The 21400-nt window shown below is 40.7% G+C and overlaps 1 protein-coding gene and 1 long non-coding RNA gene across 16 annotated transcripts in view; one reads left to right on the top strand and one right to left on the bottom strand.

Moving 5' to 3' along the window:
* The window catches only part of SETD5 (SET domain containing 5), an 81960-nt gene extending 72021 nt beyond the window's left edge, over positions 1-9939 (bottom strand). For 12 of the 14 annotated variants that reach the window (XM_053897436.1, XM_053897435.1, XM_019428263.2 and 9 more), the window contains exon 1: positions 9659-9938. The gene's annotated coding sequence lies outside the window, so the exon portion shown is untranslated. Of the gene's footprint in view, positions 1-9658 lie in introns of all 14 variants that reach the window. The other 2 variants (XM_019428266.2, XM_053897437.1) reach the window with 2 other exon arrangements.
* Positions 9940-10061: 122 nt separating this feature from the next.
* On the top strand, positions 10062-16564 carry LOC128775560 (uncharacterized). 2 transcript variants are annotated; one of them, XR_008420345.1, is made up of 3 exons: positions 10062-10196; positions 11800-11847; positions 14449-16564. It is a non-coding gene; the product is annotated as an uncharacterized LOC128775560 (long non-coding RNA). The 2 variants fall into 2 exon arrangements; XR_008420344.1 differs by having other exon boundaries at positions 11800-16564.
* The last annotated feature ends 4836 nt before the right edge of the window (positions 16565-21400 follow it).

Raw genomic sequence — 21400 nt, 5'->3', positions numbered from 1 at the left:
TGACTACCTATTTAATCTGTGAATATTTTATGCCACTTCATAGGGTTTTAAAATACTATGTAAACTTTTTCAATAAAAGTAGCCTAAATATGAAAATACAGAACAATGCGGAATGATTTTAGCCTCATCCTAAAATGAGACACATCCTACACCATGTCAACCTACCCTTATTTTGTTCTATTACTAGGCTATCACAATTAAGTTCTAATTGCCATAAATAAAACTAAATGTGTCTAGTAAGAACAAAAATCAATAAAAAGGGACTTCAAAAATTTTGGACTTGCTTCCACATTTTCCTCAAACCTGTTACTTTATTTTTAAAAAGTCATTCCATCTAATATTTTTCAGGCATAAAGACAATTTGTGTGGTTACACTAATTTGCACCACAGAATTTGAAAAAAAATTTACACATTCATACAAGAATCTCATGCTACATTCAGCATGCAATCAATCATATTGCCTCAAAAACACTATTCTTTGTTCTATTTTAGGAGGTTAAACTCTTTTGTCTTTAGAACTAAAATAAAGTTTTAAAAGTGACCTTTAGATTCTAACTCAAATGTTATCATAAACATTTATTTTAAAAAACAAGTGTTTTTTAAACATATCTATGTCTCTTTCCTTTCTGTCTGGTTTCTCTTATAAAACAAGTCAACTTTCAACAAGGCTACATTAATAAAGGAAAAGGTAACATAAATGCAGAGGCAATCTAAGTGCCAACAGGTCCTTCCACTTAAATAAAACCTTCCATGGATACAGAGAATGCCCAAACAGTTGCTTATTAACTGGAGATCATCCTCCTTCACAGAGATGTGAGAGTACAAATTGTATGTGTTGTGGCATGCACGGAGGTTGGCAGAAAGAAATAGAATTTTCCAACATAAGCCAAAGATCGGAACAGGACAGGAATAAAAAACCAAGGAGTCCAGAGGTGGAGAAGGGGTAACACATCACAACAACCTCATATAAAATGACAAACAATGGGTACAAATTTCAAACAATGAGATTCATATGCACGTACATTAAGATTAACATGTCAACATTATAAAATATGCTAAAATGATATCAAAACATCCTAGCCAGATCATAATCTCTAAGAGTTATGAAATAATCCTCTTACTATACTCAGTAGTACACACATTTATTAGATTACTGAGTTTTATTTGATTCTTCATATTCAAGGGGTGGGGGGGAGAAAATCTCAGTATCAGAACACAATAAAAATGATAAAAATCTCTTGTTTTGGGTGATGGTGTGGGAAAAAGGCGGCTTGAAGAATATAAATTATGCAGCTTGAAGAAAGAACTCCAAAGAATAAAAAATCTGTATTGCAAACAATTTCACTTCCACTAAGGTAGAGGGACAAACATATATAACAAGGTTTAAGTTTTTAACCTTTGTCATAAGTCTATGTTACATAAATAAGTAATTCCCAATAAAACTTCAAATATTATCCACAGAAGAGATTTCTCCTTTTCGTCAAGTTATTACTTTAGGTGGCATCTGGTGGTAATAATGATTGTGTGAACAGCCAATGAAAATTAAGTATGCTTAAAAACTTTTTTTTTTTTTTTTTTTTGGTAAGGCAAAGGATCTGAAATGAAATGGTTTATTAAGAAATAAAGTAGAAGATACTGAAGTTAGGAAATCTCTTTCACTACTGACTTTTAGGAAAAGGACAAATTAACTTTGCATTTCGATACATATAAGCAGGGGCATGTGGGTGCCTCAGTCAGTTAAGCGCCAGACTCTTGATTTAAGCTCAGGTCATGATCTCATGGTTTTGTGAGCGAGCCCCACATCCGGCTCTGGGTGCTGACCACTTGAAGCCTGCTTGGGATTCTCTGTCTCCTCTCTCTGCCCCTGCCCTGCTCACATTCTCTCTCTCTCTCAAAATAAATAAACTTTAAAAATTTCTTTAAAAACAAAATACATAGGGGCGGCTGGCTGGCTCAGTCGTTTGAGCATCTAACTTCAGCGCAGGTCATGATCTCGCGGGTCTGTGAGCTCAAGCCCCGTGTCAGGCTCTGTGCTGACAGCTCAGAGCCTGGAGCCTGCTTCAGATTCGGTGTCTCCCTCTCTCTCTGCCCCTCCCCCACTCATGCTCTGTCTCTCTCTGTCTCAGAGATAAATAAACATTAAAAAAATTTAAAACAAAAACATAAAAACAAACCTAACCATAATAAAAAAAAATCTTAAGAGCCCACCCAGTTTTCCCCCTTTGTCCTAGTTTCTTTTTTGTTAGGGAGAGGCGCTGTAGGATAATAATAGCAGGAAATAAGGTGGAGCAGCTACATAGTCAAGATGAGGTACATTGCTGTTTCACCTCCATTCTTGTCTACTGCTGGCTAGGTCTCACTGAAAATCAGATTAGCTGTCTGGGTAACCAAGGCAGTCTTCAAAACCTCTGGAGTCAAAATTTGCCCCGTCCTGAACGTTTTAAGGTCCCTGGCAAGATTCAGGTAACAGTAGCAGATGAAGCCAAGATGAAGCGATTTCTAATTATTTGGAAAGAGTAGTATGTGTGTACATGCACATGTGTGTGAAAAGATGTTTACTCTAGTGCTAGCAATATGGCACCTGAGGAGAAAATGGTCTGAGTGGAGGCCAATGTTTGAACTAGATGGCTTCTATTTTAGTCGCACAAATCTATAGAAATGATCCATGTGAGTGAATTACAAAGAGAAGAAATGACTACCCTAAATTTTTATAATACGTAAAACATAGCTTACTAAACTTCATATTAATGTTGCTACTTCACTAATAAAAAAACCTAAAGGAAATGATAGTCACTCAAATTTCCCTTTTCAGATCAAAATATTATATCATTACTGTAAAAACCCATTGCACATAAAAATATAAAATTAAGTAACACTTTTTTTTTTTTTTTACAGAGGAAAATGACACAAAACTTGGTCAGATTTGCTCAATATTAGAATGTGCACTAAAGGCCATTTTTTCTACTTATTCGATTAAGTTAAAATGTTTCTTCTGGGGCGCCTGGGTGGCGCAGTCGGTTAAGCGTCCGACTTCAGCCAGGTCACCATCTCGCGGTCCGTGAGTTCGAGCCCCGCATCAGGTTCTGGGCTGATGGCTCGGAGCCTGGAGCCTGTTTCCGATTCTGTGTCTCCCTCTCTCTCTGCCCCTCCCCCGTTCATGCTCTGTCTCTCTCTGTCCCAAAAAATAAATTAAAAAAAAAAAAAATGTTTCTTCTTTGCTAATAGCCACAAGGTCTAAAAACCATGAGCAAAAATTAGCTAGTTTAGTAATACTGCAAAACAGGTAGTATCTCAATTCAAGTTAACAGATGTACCCTTGGAAAACTGGGTTCCAACCAATTATTTCCAAAAATCAAATTCTCTTAAATTATATTAAGCATTTAAAAGAATCTCAGCATATACTCTTTATAAAAGAAGAATCCTTTTGTAATCCAAATAATTGCTTATCTAATTTGTATATGAATGCAATTCTTTAATATATATATATATTTTTAAAGAACTAGATGTATTGTTTGTTTGACATTTATTTTAAAAGTAACTAAAAATACTTCTCAGGATACTGACTGGTTTAATATTTTAATGAAAACTTCAAAGGGGCCCAAACTTTGAAATATTTCATTGTGATTTTGCTTAAAGGGCCAGATGACAGATTTCTTCCAACTCCGTGATTCATACTGATTTTAATAAGCTGAATGCAACCACCCCACATTGTGCTGGGAGCTGAGCACAAATGTATCAAACTAGGTTGTGCCTAACCTAAAAGAGGGCGGGTGGGGAGGAAGTAATCTCCAGGTAATATCTGGTTCTCCAGGAAGTAGGGATGAAACAAGTAGCCTTTCTTCAGTTTGCATTTTACATGATGGCAATCCAACACATGAAGGCTGGAGGTGCTCCATATTACTGATCTAAAAATGGAGCTAACAGGGGGACCTGGCTGGCTTAGTAGGTAGAACATGGGACTCCTGATCTCAGGGTTGTGAGTTCGAGTCCCATACTGGGTCAGGCGCTGGATGTAGAGATTACTTAAAAAAAAAAAAAAAAATCTTAAATGAAATGAAATTGGAGCTAACACTATGCAACTATTTCACAAAGCACAACAAATTATTCTACCTATTGTGGCCTAATCCCAATCTAAATAAGGACAGTATATGTACTGAAATAAAGAAGTTTCATACAGATAAAATATTCTTTTCCATTTCTTAATGAAAATTCTGCTGTCAGATGCTCTAGAACCAGTCTCCTCAGGAGGTGACTTGTATTTAGAAGGGTGGTGGGCATGGGATTTATTTTCTTTTAACCTACACAAAGCTTTAGTTTTTTAATTTTTCCTAGGAGGAGGGGATGAATCGCTACCTGATATTCAGGGATAAACTAAATTTGGGGTTAAGAGTATATAGTTGGCACAAATTCAATGCTCGAGTGGAAACTATAAATGATTTCTTTAACTGTATGCCAAACTGAATAATCTCCCCGGGAAAAGAACCTCCTCCTCCTCCTGCCTTTCCTACCTCCTGCCCCTCCCCCACCAACACTGCCTCCCCGCTGTGCAAAGAGCCCTTTGTCCTGCCCCGCACTTATCTAGCTGTTTGGCCATATTGACAGGCCAGCTAAAAGCATAATAAGGGAGTCAGTCTGACATAAGCAGCTGGCAATTTGAAACAAAAATCTTCCTTTTCTACTCAGACCAAATCCTGCTGCAGAAGTCTGAGGCTCCTCCCATGCTTCCATCTATTTTTCAAACAGAGCAGCAAGGAATACGGCATTTTCCCTCAATTACGTAGCACATCAAAAACTTGAACCCCCAGATAGAAACAAATTCTTACAAATTCCCATATCCACTGCTTATTTTATGATTCATAACATAGGCCAAGGTGTATCCCCTGCTCTGGGTGTACATAACTAACGTAGGTAAGGAAATAATTCTTACTACTTCAATTTGCCATCAAAACTCTGAGAATTCTCAGACTACAAGGAAGACAGAAAAGCTCAGAAGAGAAAGCAGTCAGACCAAACCAACACTCATATACATAAGGCAAAACTGACCAATAAGCTTAGTGTTTAAAAATACAAAGATATTATTCCAATAAGCAGAAAATTCCTTTTTTCCTGTATTTATACCAAATATACTTAATGTGACCCTTCCCTGCGGTATTCAACAAACAAAATCAATATGATGGAAAAACTGAGTGAGACAGGATAGGATTACAAATTCCTTGTTCAGTGAAGGCTCCTATACAGTAGGCTGAGATTTAGCGTCATTGTTTCTTTATTATCTCTCATGGTTTCCTTTATAAAGTGTTAAAAGCTTTTTCTAAGGTGATGCTAACAGCAACCCCCCAACACACACACACCATTCCTGGGTAACATTTATAGAACTGAATATAAAATAGGACACTTTTCATAAGACTAAATGACTTAACAAAATATGTATTGATAACTGAAAGAAATGGTATTCCATCTTTCATCAATTTCTCTGAACCTTCACCAGAAGAGAAATCAATCACTGAAGCAAGTGAAAGGTTAAAAATGTCATTTCACTACATATTTTGGAATTTTTCACAGTAAGGAATGGTAACAATCCTTGTCTATCACAGATGCATTACACTTACTTTCTACGGAGTGCCTCTGAAAAGATGTTTTTAACCAAATTACAAATAATCACCAGCTGTATTACTAAATATACATTATCTCACAGATTTTACAGAGTTCAGAGTAAGTTTTGTTTGTCATAAAGAAAATATTCCTATCAAGAAGTTTTAGTTTCCAACACCTGAAACAATTTTTATAAATCAAATTCACTACTAGGCCTTCTAGTTTCAAATTAAATTGACAAATCACCAGAGCTGAACCAGAAGTTAGAAGAAAATTTTATTCTAGATCATTATCCAATTTTCAATAATAAGATGCATCCAATTTACGACTTGTTAACTACTGTCTCGTTTCATAAGTTATTTCAATACAAAGAGGATAAAGTGAAAGTGGTTGTCTACATATCTCCATTTTGCACTATATTATTTTCCCATCGAAAATAAAAAAATGAAATGGCAACTCTCCCCCAGAAAGGCCAGAATAAGTTCAGAAAGGATGTAAGATCCCAGACACAAAAGAGTAGAAGATATAAAAATTCTCAAGCATACTGGTTAAATAAATCCTATGAAAAGGGTTTCTATGATCTTTCAGAAAATGATTACATCAAGACCACAAAGGGTTCTAAACAATAGGATATACAACTGAAAAAGCAATTATTTTACAAGGTAACTTTCATACTATGTAAACTAAAAGACATATTTATATCTAAGCTATGTTAAACAACCAGTATAAGTGAAACCATCTTTATTTGATATGGGATCTTTTATATGTGATACTAATAAAAATAGAACCACCTAAAATATTATTCATTAAGGTTCTGTTTCATTAGTCTGTTTGTATCATTGAGAGACGACAATGCAAGCCACATTTGTGAATGACAAAATTCATTTCCATTCTTTTTAATTCCCTGCCACAAATGCCAGAATCATATTACACATTATAGATGACTGTGGGATTTAAGTACATGAACACAAGACTGAAAATATGAAAATTCTAAGGGAAAAAAAAATAGGAGGCAAGAGTCTTGGGGGTGTGGGGGAAGAAAACACATGGGTATCTGTTAAATACCGTATGAGTGGTGGTATATCTGAGTGATGGTTCTCCTTCAAGTACTTCCATACTCAACAAACTGTTCTGCCTAATCAGAGATCTGCCTAATGTGCAGGAGCTGTGGAGGGAGAGACCACATAAGGGGGCTCAGAGGCTATCTTCTCAGGTACCCTGTACTCTAGACTTACTCGATTTCTAAATATTCCTTCTGGTACATCCTTTATTTCAGATGGATCATGGCCAAACAAACATCCTTGTGATCTTAGAAGACTATATCCAACATATATATAATGAATCAATATTTTAGGTCAAACGCCAAAGAAATAATCTAATCTGGAGAAGTCTATACTAATACAGAAATTAAGAAAATACTTCTGAAATTTATATTTAGAAATCATTCCAAAAAGAGTAGTTCTTCTTAGAGTTTACAATTCCAAATGTAGTAATATGTTTAGCAAAACATCTATTTAATGAGGTAAATGTGGCCTAACAACTTGAGGGAAGGAAGGAAACACACAAACAATAAAATGTCAAAATTCAGTAATTAAAGAGATGGAGGAAACATGTCAGTTGCAGAAAAAAGAACTGATTTTTCCCATTCTGGTTCTCAGAAAGATCCTTAAATTCTTATTAACTTTGGTTATAAAGGGATTCAAAAATTAAAACTAATGGAACTTTCAGACCTATGCAAGCACAAATCCCCAGATGAACACCAAAAATCTGACAAACAACAACAACAAAAAAACCCCACAAAAAACAAAAATAAGAAGGATCTTTAACTATGATCCAGTTTCCAGATGCTGATATCCATAAATGGGTAAAAGGTTATGAATTGCTCTCATCTCCCCACCAATAAAATGCAAACCAGCTCAGCAGTGAAAATTCCCAGGAAAGCAAGGTTTCTTCTTAGTCCTGAAGCAGCCATCGCCTAAGTGCAGCTCCCTGCAGCCAACAGCATTAATGGACGCTGCACTGCTGTCCTTCCCTGGAGACAGCAGCCAGCACTACTCAAGCTTCTCACGTAGCAACCAGAGCTCCAGAGCCAGCAGCTGCTGCTGCCTTGTATACTCACCCCTGTGATCCAACCCAAAGGAACAACCTTCTCCTCACCCCACCCCCACTCCTTACACACTCTTTTTTCTTTTTTTTGGACCAGTGCTCCATGCCAGAAGGGCTGGAATTATGCTTTTAGAAACAAACAGTCCTAAAGTCACCCTTTTAAACTAAGACCTTTTTATTTAAAAAAATCAAAATTTACCAAATAAATTCTAAATATCTATTTTTAAATTAAGCCAGCAATCTAGGAATGAAGATTAACTTTTCATCTTTAAAAGGTCAATTTTCACTCTTTATAGTCAAATTTAAATTTGCAGCTAGAGGTAGAGCCTTGTGTCTTGTACTATCGAAGGGCATAATTCATTTTTCTATACATAATGACAGAGTAACCCTTAAAGACTCTAATCCCATAACGGGCCAGAATTTTGGGCTACAGAAGAAAACTAATGATCCTCTTGAGAAAACTGGAAGAAATCCAATATAAAAAAAATTGTCCTGTGTCTTCCAAGAGGCCCAGAAACCTCTGGTTATGTGAATATTGCTTCAGTCCTAGCTCAGATTCCACACATCTAAAATTACCACTTACAACTTTTCTCTGAGTGACCTAAAAACATCAATAACATAAAATTAACCACCAAGAAATTTTCCCAAATTGGAGATACACATTCTCCTGAAAAATCTCTCAACACTCAAGTGGATCCTCCCAAATCAAAAGTATAGCCTTGCAACATCTGCCCAACAAAATAATGTAAATATGACCTTGATCACAAATATGTCATTTAAAAGCAACTTGCCTAGTCAAGTTATAAAGGAAATTAGCAGGGAACCTGGGGATTCTTTCAGCACCATGACCACGGGGTAAATTGGAGAAATGAACTAAAGTACAGACAAAGCCCAATGGAACCCTGAGCTCTGGGTAAGAAATGAGTTACTGGTGAACACATTGCACAAGTAACATGAGAAAGCAGAAAACGCAGGTCATACACGCACCCCTGACCCAGACCAGCAGAGCTGGCTGCAGCATCAGTATCCAAGGGAAAGACCAGTTATTCCTAAGAAGTGAGACGAGCAAAGGCGCCCTATAGAATAAATTAGCATAGAAGGGGCTTTCCCAACAGTTCAACTTTCCCTCTCACGCAATTCACCTACTTAAAAAACCAGGGCTTTTTCTCACCACCATTCACCTCACATCACTGGCTTCCACGCAGAGGTAAAGGGAATTCATAAAGGGGAATTTTTCTGCTTTTCAAGACGTTCTCAAATGATCGCTCTCCACGCCCAAGGCAGGAAAAACGACACAATCTGGCTCAACTCCAAGCCTGAACCCTACAAATTCAACGAGGCTATCTCAGATACTGGGGCATACGCCACTGAGAGCCCAAGAATGTGAAGTGGGGGTGGCGAAGGTAACGTCTTTAGTGTGGGAAAAGAAGCAATCATCTGAGATGGGGACACGAGAACGATAGTGAAGGCGTCCAGGAACATTACGGAGGGGGGGATTAAGGCTCCCCCTCCCCCAGAGATCAGAGTTGTCACAAGGCCGCGCGAAAGGGGGTGGGGGCGGGGGTTAGGGGAGAGAGAAAAAAAAGTATGCCTGTGCATTTTTAGAAGAAGGCAGGGAGAGGCCTATCCTTAAGTAAAAGGTAAACGTGGAGTAGGCAGTTCCCAGGAAAAGGGGTGAAGAGGCGTGGGGGAGGGGAAGCGTCCTGACCCAGGAAAGGCACGAAAAGGGTAGTGGGGTCGACTAGATTACGGAGGGGGACTCTACCTCTGAGAAAGAAGGGTGCAACGGTGTGTGTGGGGCGGCGAGAGGGATGAGAAGGGGCAGCATCCTCCTACTAAGAGCCTGGGGAGGGCCAGGCCCACGTCCCGAGAGCGAGCGCGGGGAGACGGAGGAGGTGACCCTTCCCTCCCCCAGGGCCCGGTCGTGAGGGTAGGTCTCTCTTTTCTGTCGGACCCTTACCTTGTCCCAGGCGCTGCCGGGGCCTGGGCCCGGGCTGCGGCGCACAGCACTCCCGGGAGGCAGCAGGACTCGAGTTAGGCCCAACGCGGCGCCACGGCGTTTCCTGGCCGGGAATGGCCCGTGCCCGTGAAGTGGGGGTGGGGGGCAGAAAGGCGGAGCGAGCCAAAGGCGGGGAGGGGGAAGGGCCAGGGAAGGAGGGGGGGCCGGCACTACAGTGTTGGCGGACTGGCGGGACTGGGGCTGCGTGAGTCTCTCAGCGCAGGCGGGCGGCGGCCGCCCCTCCCCCGGCGGCGGCGGCGGCGGCGGCGGCAGCTCACTCAGCCCGCTGCCCGAGCGGAAACGCCACTGACCGCACGGGGATTCCCAGCGCCGGCGCCAGGGGCACCCGGGACACGCCCCCTCCCGCCGCGCCATTGGCCTCTCCGCCCACCGCCCCGCATCCATTGGCCAGCTCGCCGCCAATCAGCGGAAGCCGCCGGGGCCGCCTAGAGAAGAGGCTGTGCTCTGGGGCTCCGGCTCCTCAGAGAGCCTCGGCTAGGTAGGGGAGCGGGACTCTGGTGGGAGGGGGGGGTCCGGTGGATTGGGGGAGATGGGTGGTTGAGGCGGTCTGGCCGATAGATGGGGTTTGCCTTCCCCCTCGGGAAGTCGGGAATATAACGTTTGTTAAGCTGGAAGGGAAAGAGGTGGTCAGAGGCAGGCAGGAGTGCGGCCCGCCCTGCGGCAACCGGAGGGGGAGGGAGAAGAGCGGAAAAGGCTCGAATCCGGATGGAGCCATTGCTCCTGCAGAGGGAGGAGCGCTTCCGGCTCACCTCTTGTCACTGATTGGCCGCTTTTCCTCCCGCCGTGTGTGAAAACACAAATGGCGTGTTTTGGTTGGAGTAAAGCGCCTGTCAGTTACAGCCTCGAGAGTGCGCAGCCGCTTGGGGACTCTCGCGTTGCTCCCTGGGTGGGATGGGTAGGTAGTTGGGGTGGGGAGAGGGCTGGAGGAGCGGGCGCGGTCGACCTCCCGCGGTGGGGGGGGGGGGGGGGGGGTGTCAGGGAAAGTGCCTCCCGCGCGGGCGTCTGGCCACCCGCCCCTTCCTTGGAAGGAGTCAGTTTACCCGCCGCCTGCTAGGCTTCGGCGTCTGATTGGTTACTGAAGCCCGGGGAACGGCCCCTTGTCATTGGCTCGGGTCCCAAATGAGCGAAACCACTAAGCGGTTCGGTAGGGGTGGCGGGGAGGAGGTCGTTGGTACGGTCCTTCCCAAGGCCCAGCGCCGCAGTGTCTGGCCCTGCGCCCCTGCGCAACGTGGCAGGAAGCGCGCGCTGGAGGCGGAGGCGGGCTGCTGGGTTGAGGCTTCTGGGTGGCGGCGACGGCGGCTCCGCCCCGGGCGCCCGCCACCTTAAGGACGAGACAAGCCGGATCTGCTCTCGGACTCGCGGGGGTGGGGGAAAGGAGCGGGGGTCAGTCTTGCTGGTTTGTGGGAGGGAGGTGCGTGTTCTCCAAAAATCGGCGCGAGCTGCAATCCTGAGGGATCTGCAGTGGAGGAGGCGGAGTGAAGGCCGCACCCTTCTCGGTAGGGGGAGGGGAGTGCTGCAATACCTTTATGGGAGTTCTTTGCTGCCTCCTGTCTCCTAAGGACCGCCCTGGGCCTAGAAGAATCCCTCCCTCCCCCGCGATCTCGTCATAGCCTCCATGTCAAGTCGCTGCTTCTCGATTGTGGGCGGGACTCTTGCCCAGGCTTAACCTGGTGCCTGGGCGTTGTCCTGCAGGGAGATTGAGCAGGTGTAAGATTTCTCTCTTCCCACAGACTTGAGTTTGTGTCACAAAGTAATTATAATAGGGGTGGAGGAGGGAAATGGGAGTCCAGGCGTTCACCTTGGGCTGATTTTATGCAGCAAAACTGCGTGTTACTACAACTTCAAGATCCTTTTTGTAGTATTTTTCCTGTAGATAAAAGGAAATAGATTAAAGGCATGACTATCAGAGGTTTTTACCCCCTTTGAAGACCTTGCTTACACCACCGAAATAGAGCATTTCAGATTAAATAGTAATCTTAAATATTTAAGACCCCTTCCCTTGCATCCCTAGGGTTAAGGATCTTAGCAATTCACACTCCTACTTTGAGACTATTTTGTATTTGTTGTACTTGCTCTTTCAGCCCCCAGACATAACATTGGCTTTCTCCTGTCCTGTTTTTTGCAGCCAGGTGAGTTGTGAAACCAGACAGATTGGATGTACCACCAATTAAGGCTACACAGTTTGAGCAGAGGCCTCACCCTTACCCAGCAAATCATTTATTCCTCCTTTATGGATTTTCTGGAATGTTTACCTTGTTTTACATTTTATCTTTGTCCTCAACTAGGATTCTATTCCTTGATCCTCTTCACAGTCCAGATGACCTTGAGTACTGCCTTACTGAGAATTGGATATGAGGTTCAGCAATATCTCCCTTTTATCTCCTTTGAATGTCTCTTAATCCATCTTTATTTATTTTCTCATCAGTTAGTAACTGGGCTTGATTGCCTTAATGTTGATAGCTTCCAAACTGGTGTCTCTGCCTCCTGGTAGCATCTTCTGTGTTGTTGGGACAGTTGTCCTAACATAGAGGTAGAGCCAATAATGACTGATGCAACTCTTAACTGGCTTCTAACTACTCACGGGATGAATTCTGAATTCATCAACGTGAAGGCGATGTACAAGGTCCCTCAATTGGCTTTTCTCAACAACTTTTTCATTTGCTACAGTTTTCTACATAGACCTCTCGAGTCATTCTGGACTGATCGTTTACCCAAATCATAGTGACATTGTCATACCTCTTTGTAGGCTGGTTCCTTCTGGAACAGTGCCCTCGGCGCTCCTTACTTTTCAAATACCCTCTCCCCTATGATCTTGACTTCTGTGATCTATCATCCTATAAGCCAAACACCTCTAAAGAAAGGTTAGCAGTGCTTTCTCCTGATCTCAGCAGGTTGAATCAGCATTTCTCAGGTTGTTATTGCTTGTTTAAATTCTCTTAACTATTCAGAGCTTCTTGAGGGCACAGGTTCTTGTTGAGTCTTGTACCACTAAGCTGCTAGAATGTGCCTTGATGCCTTGCCAATCCTAAGAAAAATGGAATGGGTGACATGTAGATGTCTTTATAAGGTTTGATAGGTTATTGATCTCTGAATAGTTTTGTAAGCTTGTGCTCTAGATTAGTACTGTCCAATAGAATCTGCAGGGATGGGAATGTTCTGCCTTTTTGCCAACCAATGTAGTAGCCACTAACCCTGTATTACTGTTGCACTGGAAATGTGGCTAGTGTGACTAAAGAACTGAATTTTCAACTTTATGTAATTTAAATTGCCACAGTATAAATTGTAGCTGTAGCCACAAACTTGTGTTGTGGGTTGCTGAATACTTAATGTGAATGTTGATAACTTTCTCTTCATGGTGAGCACTAAGGAAGCAAAAGTTGGCCTATTTAGTTTATTTTTATCTTCCCTGCTTGTTTTACCTTTATCTGTATACTTTAGCTGTACTTAGCTGAGAGCCAAATTCAACAAGCCGTTACTTTAAACCTGCCTTGGACAACAGTATGTTGAGAAAGCAAAGCAGGCGTTGACTAGTTTGGATTTCAAAAACCAATGCGTAATGAATTTTAGGAAAGTGGGATTTCATTAAACCATAATAGTGACAGAAGTTTAGCTAGGAATAGGGACTATATCTGATGCCAATGAAACCAGGCCTAAATTTCAGTCCTATAAGGTTTCGTTTTTGGAGAAACTTCATCAGAGGAGGCCAGGGCCTAAGTGTCATATGCCTGTCATATGGAAGTTTCATCCTGATAAAGTGTAAATTAATAGATATATCCTAACACCAAAATATTTGATTTATCTGCTAATATAACATGTTGTAAATGACAATTTTTTTACTTAAAATGTCTTACACTTACAAGACCCTTAGGATGGGAATCTTAAAACCGGTCAGTGCACACCAGTTACTGTTTACTGCAGACTTCCAGTCCCATACCCAAAGATTCTGAATCCAGTTAAGGCAGAGGGGTGGGAGGCACTGGAATTCCGTATCAAGTTCCTTATTTGCTTCTGATATTGGGGACTCAGGGACCACACTGGATATACAGCCCCTGGGCTATAGTACACCTATATATCTGACAAAAATGGTTACAGTTTCAGAGAGACCTCTAATATTTTGTGTGTTCTTTACTTTGTAATTTGTTCCCTCAACTTTTTTTTTCCCTTTCAAAAAACTGAATGAATGGAAAAACATGTTGAGACAATGAGTACTGATGTTTAATAAATTTTGGAAACCTGCAGGTCAGATTGTTTTTTTTTGTAAAACAGATACTAAATATTCCAAATACATTTTTAAAAAACCATAGTATTGCCTTTCTTGTCTGTTTTCCCAATAAATGCATTCCTCAGGGACTTATTTTTGATTCCCCAATGCCTGAACACAGAGCTGGGTACTTAATAAATGTTGGTTTTATTAATTTATATGTGAAATTGGTTTTCAAATAATAGCAAAGTCTACAAAACACAGACACATGTCTCCTTTTATGGAGAAATTTTAGGGTCATACTTAACCCAAGTCTCATTCTATTTATAGAAGAGACTACTGCATCATGGTCTCTGAATGCATCTGTCCACTGTTGAGCTCTTCCTTGGGTTTCCTGTATAAACCATTGCACTTATCCTCTTCCTGTGCTTCACTTCCTTTGGCTTTATTTTTTAATAAACCAGCTATCTATCTCCTTTTGTAATAGAGCCATGTTCTGTGTTTGTTTTTTGTTTTTGTTTTTTTACAGAGCATGTGAGCAGGAGAGAGGGGCAGAGGAAGAGAGAGAATCTTAGGCTCCACTTTCAGCACGAAGCCTGATGCAGTGCTTGGGGCTTTATCCCACAACCCTGGGATCACCACCTGAGCCAAAATCAAGAGTTGGATGCTCAACTGACTGAGCCACCCTATATGACCCCAAGCCATATTGTTTCTTATGCTTCTAGGACAAAAGTATATTGAACACTTCTTACTTTGAGAAAGTTGAAGGTTTTGTAAAGGCTTTTTACATTTTTTTAGATTGGCAAAATTTGAGCCACATAATGTTCCTGCCATGTATTTTTTATGCAAAGAGGTTTGGTATCATTATGCTTTGCAACTGTTAATCCAGAATTTGATAGGGATCAGCATCACAAGGATAAGACTACTTTGACTATTTTTAGGCCAATCTTATGTAGAGCACTTTGGCAGGCTGGGAATTTTTTGTTATTTTACCTACTGGCATACTACTATATGCTGGAGGACATATTTCAGAAGACTTTTTTTTCCTTATCCATGACTCCCCATTCTTGATGGAGTGGGTAAGAAACTGGATTATTAGAGAGCTGTTAGTAGCATGGAATTAAACATTGAGGTTTATTTTATCCAAGCCAGGGTTGAACCTGAGTATCCTGATATCATGGTATATACCTTCTTGGTGATTACAGAGGCTATTTCTGCCTCTTTGATTGCATCTCATAGTCATGAGTACATTTAATAATCTTGCTTTCCAGGTTTTTGCCTTGAGTTCACAGTTAACACCGATTTTTACCAATTTGCCCTGGCACTTAGTCATCCTATTTTTTAGTTTTTGTGTTTTTTTTAAACATGTTTAATATTGGATCTTCCTGTTGACAGCAATAACATATTTTCAGATTATGTTTATAGAATTGATTATTTTACTAGCCAACTAACCTAACCCCACCTCTAGGGTATGGATTCTGGTCAAGTCAGTCAACATTCTTCATAACCTTTCCTCTTTTTCCTGACCTTTGGTTAAAAATCTCTTCCCAAACTATTTACTATAATAAATAATGACAACATGGTTCTAGTGCCTGCTATAGGCAAAGGCTAACGTAAATAGTTGGGTTAGAAGAAATGAATAATCATGGAATGCCACTTCTGTAACACATAGTGTGCTAAACTGCCAGTGTATTTAGTGTGGTCCTCATACATAAAACCCCATCTTCCAGAGTAGAAAACTAGAACTCCTTGAGGTTGAAAAACCTTAATCTGTTAAGGGCCAGGGATTCTAGATTCAAACTGGTCTGATTTGCTTAGTCAGTATTCCTTATCGGTGTATGGTACTACCTTTCTCTATTGGAAACAGTCTTTTAGGAAATTAATCTGACTACAGGATACCAGATGGGTTCCAGGGATGGAGAAATTTGAAGTTCTTTTACAGTAGTTCAGACATGAGGTATGGGGTGATTTGGTGTAGAGTGATGGCAGTCAAAATGGAAAGAAGCGAAAGGACTCAATAACTGACCATGTCAATTGCTGAGAACTGTCTCAGCACACTTCTTAAGGAAGCCTACCTTGGTGCCCTCAGCTCTGCTACATTGGGTCTCTCACTTGAATGTTGTCACAGCACTTCTGACCATTATAATTAAGTTACTAATTGTGTGATTCAAGTTTTCCCCCACCTTTTTAGATTGCTCCTTGAGGACAGGACAGTGCTTTTTTCTGGCTGTGTCCTTGTTGCGTAAAGAGGCCTTCAGGGTCAAAACTTTCCTAATACTGAGATGATGTTATTTACCTTTTCAGCTCATTCTCACAAGTGTGCAGGGGTTATACAATGTGTGATGACCTCACTGATACTAATCAAAGGGTGCTGTATATATTGAATTATCTAGAATTTCTTAAGGCGGTGTATTTAGGGTGTGAATATTTACATTTCTAGAAATTAGTTTTTAGGTTATACCTTCTACAATCCCAGCAACCCCCAGTATTGTGCAATTGTTATTTTGAAATCCTGTAATTTTCGTTTTGCCTAAGCATAAATGTAAGTACTTTCTGTTGCTGCAATGTTTTAAATGTTTCCTTAAAACTTCTAAATTTTTAAATCTAAATACAACTTTTTAAGAGTAACTTTATTCTAAAACTAATTATATGTATATATATTTTTTTTTTTTTTTTTTTTTTGAGAGAGAGCACGTGTGCAAGTGTGGGAGTGTCACAGAGGGAAAGAGAATCCCAAGCAGGCTCCACACTGTCAGCACAGAGCCCTACATGAACTGCAAGATGATGACCTGAGCCAAGATCAAGAGTCAGACGCTTAACTGACTGAGTCACTCAGGCACCCCTGTATTTTTTAAAGAATGGGTCACTGGGTTTAAAAAATTGTAAGACTACTTGTTCAACCCACACCCACTATCTATGTCTAAAAATGGAAAAAAGATTAAACAGTAATATATTGCACAGTTCTCATAGGAAGAATCAACTGCAAAGAAACTAAGAAAAAGTGACAGAAATATCTTAAAGGATGAGTTACTATATTACATGGGCTGGAGAAACATTGCACAATAGCTGAGAAACTTTACAAAGAGCCATATACACAGTTGACATTCCTGATTGTCTGCTGGTTGAAAAGTAAAAATCACGGCAGTGCCATTTTTTTCAACAGTACATGGTCATGTTAAACACTGTGTTGCAGACTTGAAGTCTGGGTTAATACCTCGCCTGTAGAAGTATATTTAAGCCTGAGAAACATGGCTGGGCTTGTTATTTTGCATGTATTTGTCTTGCATTAGCTAGTCAGAGACTATTCTGTCAAAGCTTGGCAACAAACCCAACATGTCCTGAACCAGCTGAAGTGTTGAGTAATTTAATTATTTTATTTTATTTAGTTATCTCTACACCAGTGTGGGGCTTGAGCTCACAAACCCTGAGATGAAAATTTGTATCCTCTGTCGACTGAGCCAGCCAGGTATCCCTTTAACAACTCTTTAAAATCCTCTGGTTTATCCTGATATTTTCACTAACAGTGAAAAAGCAAAAGTTGGTCAAGCTGCCTGCATCTCAGCATCAATCAAGGCAGTGGCATCAAACTATAGTATTGACTGCCATGCATTGGAAGGGGAAGGGGTGGTAGGAGTTTCAGTTTTCCTGTGAAAACAGTAAAATTATTTTATGAAACCTGGACCTTGAGTATGGAACTTTATTTTTTTTTAATGTGTAATTTATTGTCAAATTGGTTTCCATACAACACCCAGTGCTCATCCCAATAGGTGCCGTCCTCAATGCGCATCACCCACTTTCCCCTCTCCCACACCACCCATCAACCCTGTTTGTTCTCAGTATTTAAGAGTCTCTTATGGTTTGCCTCCTTCCCTGTCTTAGTATGAGTACTGAAATACAAAGTTTGCATATAGGACTTCAGCTTCTTGTTTAAAGTACAGTGGTTGTCTTACGAAAAAGCGGTCATGTGATTGACTTGCAGGCTGAATTAGTGATTTTCTTTTCACAGCATTTTTACTTCAATGACTGTCAGAGTTGGCTATCTGGCTGACATTTTTAAAAATTTTTTTAACATTTATTTATTTTTGAGACACAGAGAGACAGAGCATGAACGGGGGAGGGTCAGAGAGAGAGGGAGACACAGAATCTGAAACAGGCTCCAGGCTCTGAGCTGTCAGCGCAGAGCCTGATGTGGGGCTCGAACTCAGAGCGCGAGATGGTGGCCTGAGCCAAAGTCAAGAGGCCTAACCGACTGAGCCACCCAGGCGCCCCTGGCAGACTTTTTTTTTTTTTTTTTTTTTAAGTGTAAAGAAGTACCTTTCAAAGAAAACAGTTGACAGCACTTGTCAGTGATAAACTCTGAAGTGAAAATTAGAATTTGGGAAAACTTATACCCACTATCAGGAGCTTCTCTTCCTAATGATTAAAGGAACTTTGGGTTTTTTTTTTTTTTTTTTTAATGAGCTAAGTAGTGATATAAATATGATTTGTAGATACTATAAACTGGACCAGGGCTCGGGAGGTTTATGTAACTCAGTAAACCGTAATTTCCAAATGACCAATACATGAAATGACAAAAAAAAGTTGCAAATAAGTTAACATATCTCAACCAATGGAATGTGAAGATAAAAATCCAGTGCCTTCTATTAAGGCAGACATGTAAATGAGTTGGAATAATATAAAACAGCATCACTGTCGAAAATAAAGTTACTTCTGTGAGTGCATCTTTTTTCTTTTTTATATGTTTATTTTTGGGAAAGAACCATCACCAGCAGAGGGGCAGGGGGAAGGAGACAGAAGATGCAAAGCTGTTTCTGTACTGACAACAAGGAGCCCAATGCAGGGCTCAGCATAAACCATGAGATCATGATTTGAGCTGAAGTTGGACACTAGAGAGAATCTTAACCCAGCTCTATGCTTGTGTGGAGGTTGGATCCCATGACCGTAGGATCATGACCTGAGCTGAATTCAAGTCGGACGTTCAACCGACTGAGCCACCTAGGTGCCCTGTATGTACATTCTTAAAATTTGGTGCAGGAGAGACCTGTTTCCTCTGAGCTTTAAAAAAAAGAAATGTACCAAGGTACAAAACTTTCACCATATCCCCTGAAATTCCCACAAAACACCTCACCTAAACTTGGGAAAAGCTGTGTTGAAAATAAGGATATCTATCTTTATGCTTAACTCACTAATATTAAACTAAACACTCATAAGCTTTACTGGACTTGTTGGTATTTTACAGACCTTTTAAAAATACTTCCTGTTTTTTCAGTCTTCAGCTTTGGGCCCATGCAGTGGAGACCTGAGCCATATCTAACATGGATATACCAGAACGTACAGTTTTGGCAGTTTCCTGAAAGTCTTCCTACTATTTTAAAAGGAACATCTCAACAAATGTTTCTCTTTCTAGCCCTAGACATTGTCAGTCCTTAGGAGATAACCGTTGGATATACCAGAACGTACAGTTTTGGCAGTTTCCTGAAAGTCTTCCTACTATTTTAAAAGGAACATTTCAACAAATGTTTCTCTTTCTAGCCCTAGACATTGTCAGTCCTTAGGAGATAACCGTCATACTTCCATTAAACTTATGAAATCTTTTTTTTTGTTTCCCTCAAGTTTATGGACTCTTACAATAACAGAATGTCTGGGTCATAAGTCATTTTGTGTTCAGATTCCCTTCCCTTTTCACATTCCCATGGTACAGGAGGCCGGGTTCAAGGTCACATAACTACTTGGTGATTGCATCATGTATAGCCCCATCCCAGTTCTTCAGTCTTCAGCCCATTTCCTGTTGTCACCATATTAAAAAACCTAATGGGAGGAAGATAGCAAAGTGGTAGAGAGTGTACACTGCATATGTACATCATCTTAAAATTAGTCTTGACATGTTTCTACAGTGGTATTTCATAGAACTAAAGCTATGATGGCTCAAACCCAAGTTTGTTACAATTAAAAATTAGGCCAACATGCAAAAATACTTGTTTATTAGCAACTATGCCCACGCTGGTAGGTACTGTCAGGCACATGGTAAACAGTGGTGACAAGAGATAGGGCCCTCGTACTTTCCCAGTTCTACAGATTACTGACCAACAGACGTTAAAATGGTGTATTAGATGTGAAAGATTGTTTTATGTTGAACCCAAAATAGTGTAACGGTGCATTCTGATAGTAAAAACTCCAGTCTAGGATACACACCCCTTATAAATGTCTCATTTCTAATTCATTCTGAAGTATGGGGTAGTAGATCAGAGAGAAACCAGACTACTAGGGCTGTTGGCTATGCTGCTAGTGTGAACTCTTTCAAAAGAAGTGCTGTGTCTGAACATGAGCTATTTAAGAAGGGAATGAGTAGTACTAATATATTACTAACATGACACTGAAAATCTAGGCTGAATGCAGCCAGAAACTCCCAAATAAACTCTGAATACTATAAAGAATCCCACATGTACCCAACCACTCTTTGTCCCAGGCAAGCACCACTGTCACAAGGACTTAATGTTCTTTTTATTTTCTACTGTCTCAGTTTTCTGCAACTGGAAAAACAGCTAAATATGAATACAGATCCAAGAGAAAATAGAATTCTCATAAAGTTTTTAATTCAAAGATACATCAGTGTGTCTGCAATCATTTTAAAAACAAAAATACTTTTGGCAGGTTAATGTGTGACTTTCTGTGCCGATAGAAAAATTAAGTTTGGCTTGTTGGTCTCATCAGTGTATTTGCTGTTTACAACAGCAATGTCCTATACTGCTAACAGTAAAATATCTGCCATTCCTTTAATCAGTCCTAGTCCTCTATTTTCATGTATTGATTTCAATAACATGCATATTTTAATTTGTAAGGCAGATGGTAAACTTTCCAGTTGGTCTTGTGAGATTTCATCTTGTCATGGGGCCAACACTATTTCACAAAATGTAAATGCTTCATTTTTTTAAAGGTGAGGTAAAACCAACTCAAAAAACTAAAGAGCAAAGCTGCATAGGCAATGCAGTGGGGCCCAAAATGTTCTGATTATGTTCTTTTCTTTTCCATTAAGCCAGGGTAGCTTTTTACCTGCTACAATGGAAAACAGGAACTGCTATGAAGCCTGAAAAGAAATACTCGAAACTCAAATCCCGGAGCATTTTAGTAGCCTTTGGATCTTTTTTTTTTTTTTTTTAACATTTATTTATTTTTGGAACAGAGAGAGACAGAGCATGAACGGGGGAGGGGCAGAGAGAGAGGGAGACACAGAATCAGAAGCAGGCTCCAGGCTCCAAGCCATCAGCCCAGAGCCCAATGCGGGGCTCGAACTCACGAACCGCGAGATTGTGACCTGAGCCGAAGTCGGACGCTCAACCGACTGAGCCACCCAGGCGCCCCAGTAGCCTTTGGATCTTGAAAGCATTTTCAGTAGTAATTGCCTAGCTACTCCTTCAAAAAAGCTCCAAAGCTCTGCTTAAGACTTTCAATTCCTTTTGCTAATGAAGGTGAAGAGCTTTCGA

This window comes from Panthera pardus, unplaced genomic scaffold (assembly GCF_024362965.1).
Source record: "Panthera pardus isolate Hobbes unplaced genomic scaffold, ASM2436296v1 HiC_scaffold_8, whole genome shotgun sequence".
NCBI lineage: Eukaryota > Metazoa > Chordata > Mammalia > Carnivora > Felidae > Panthera > Panthera pardus.
This window is presented reverse-complemented; position numbering and strand designations above follow the sequence as displayed.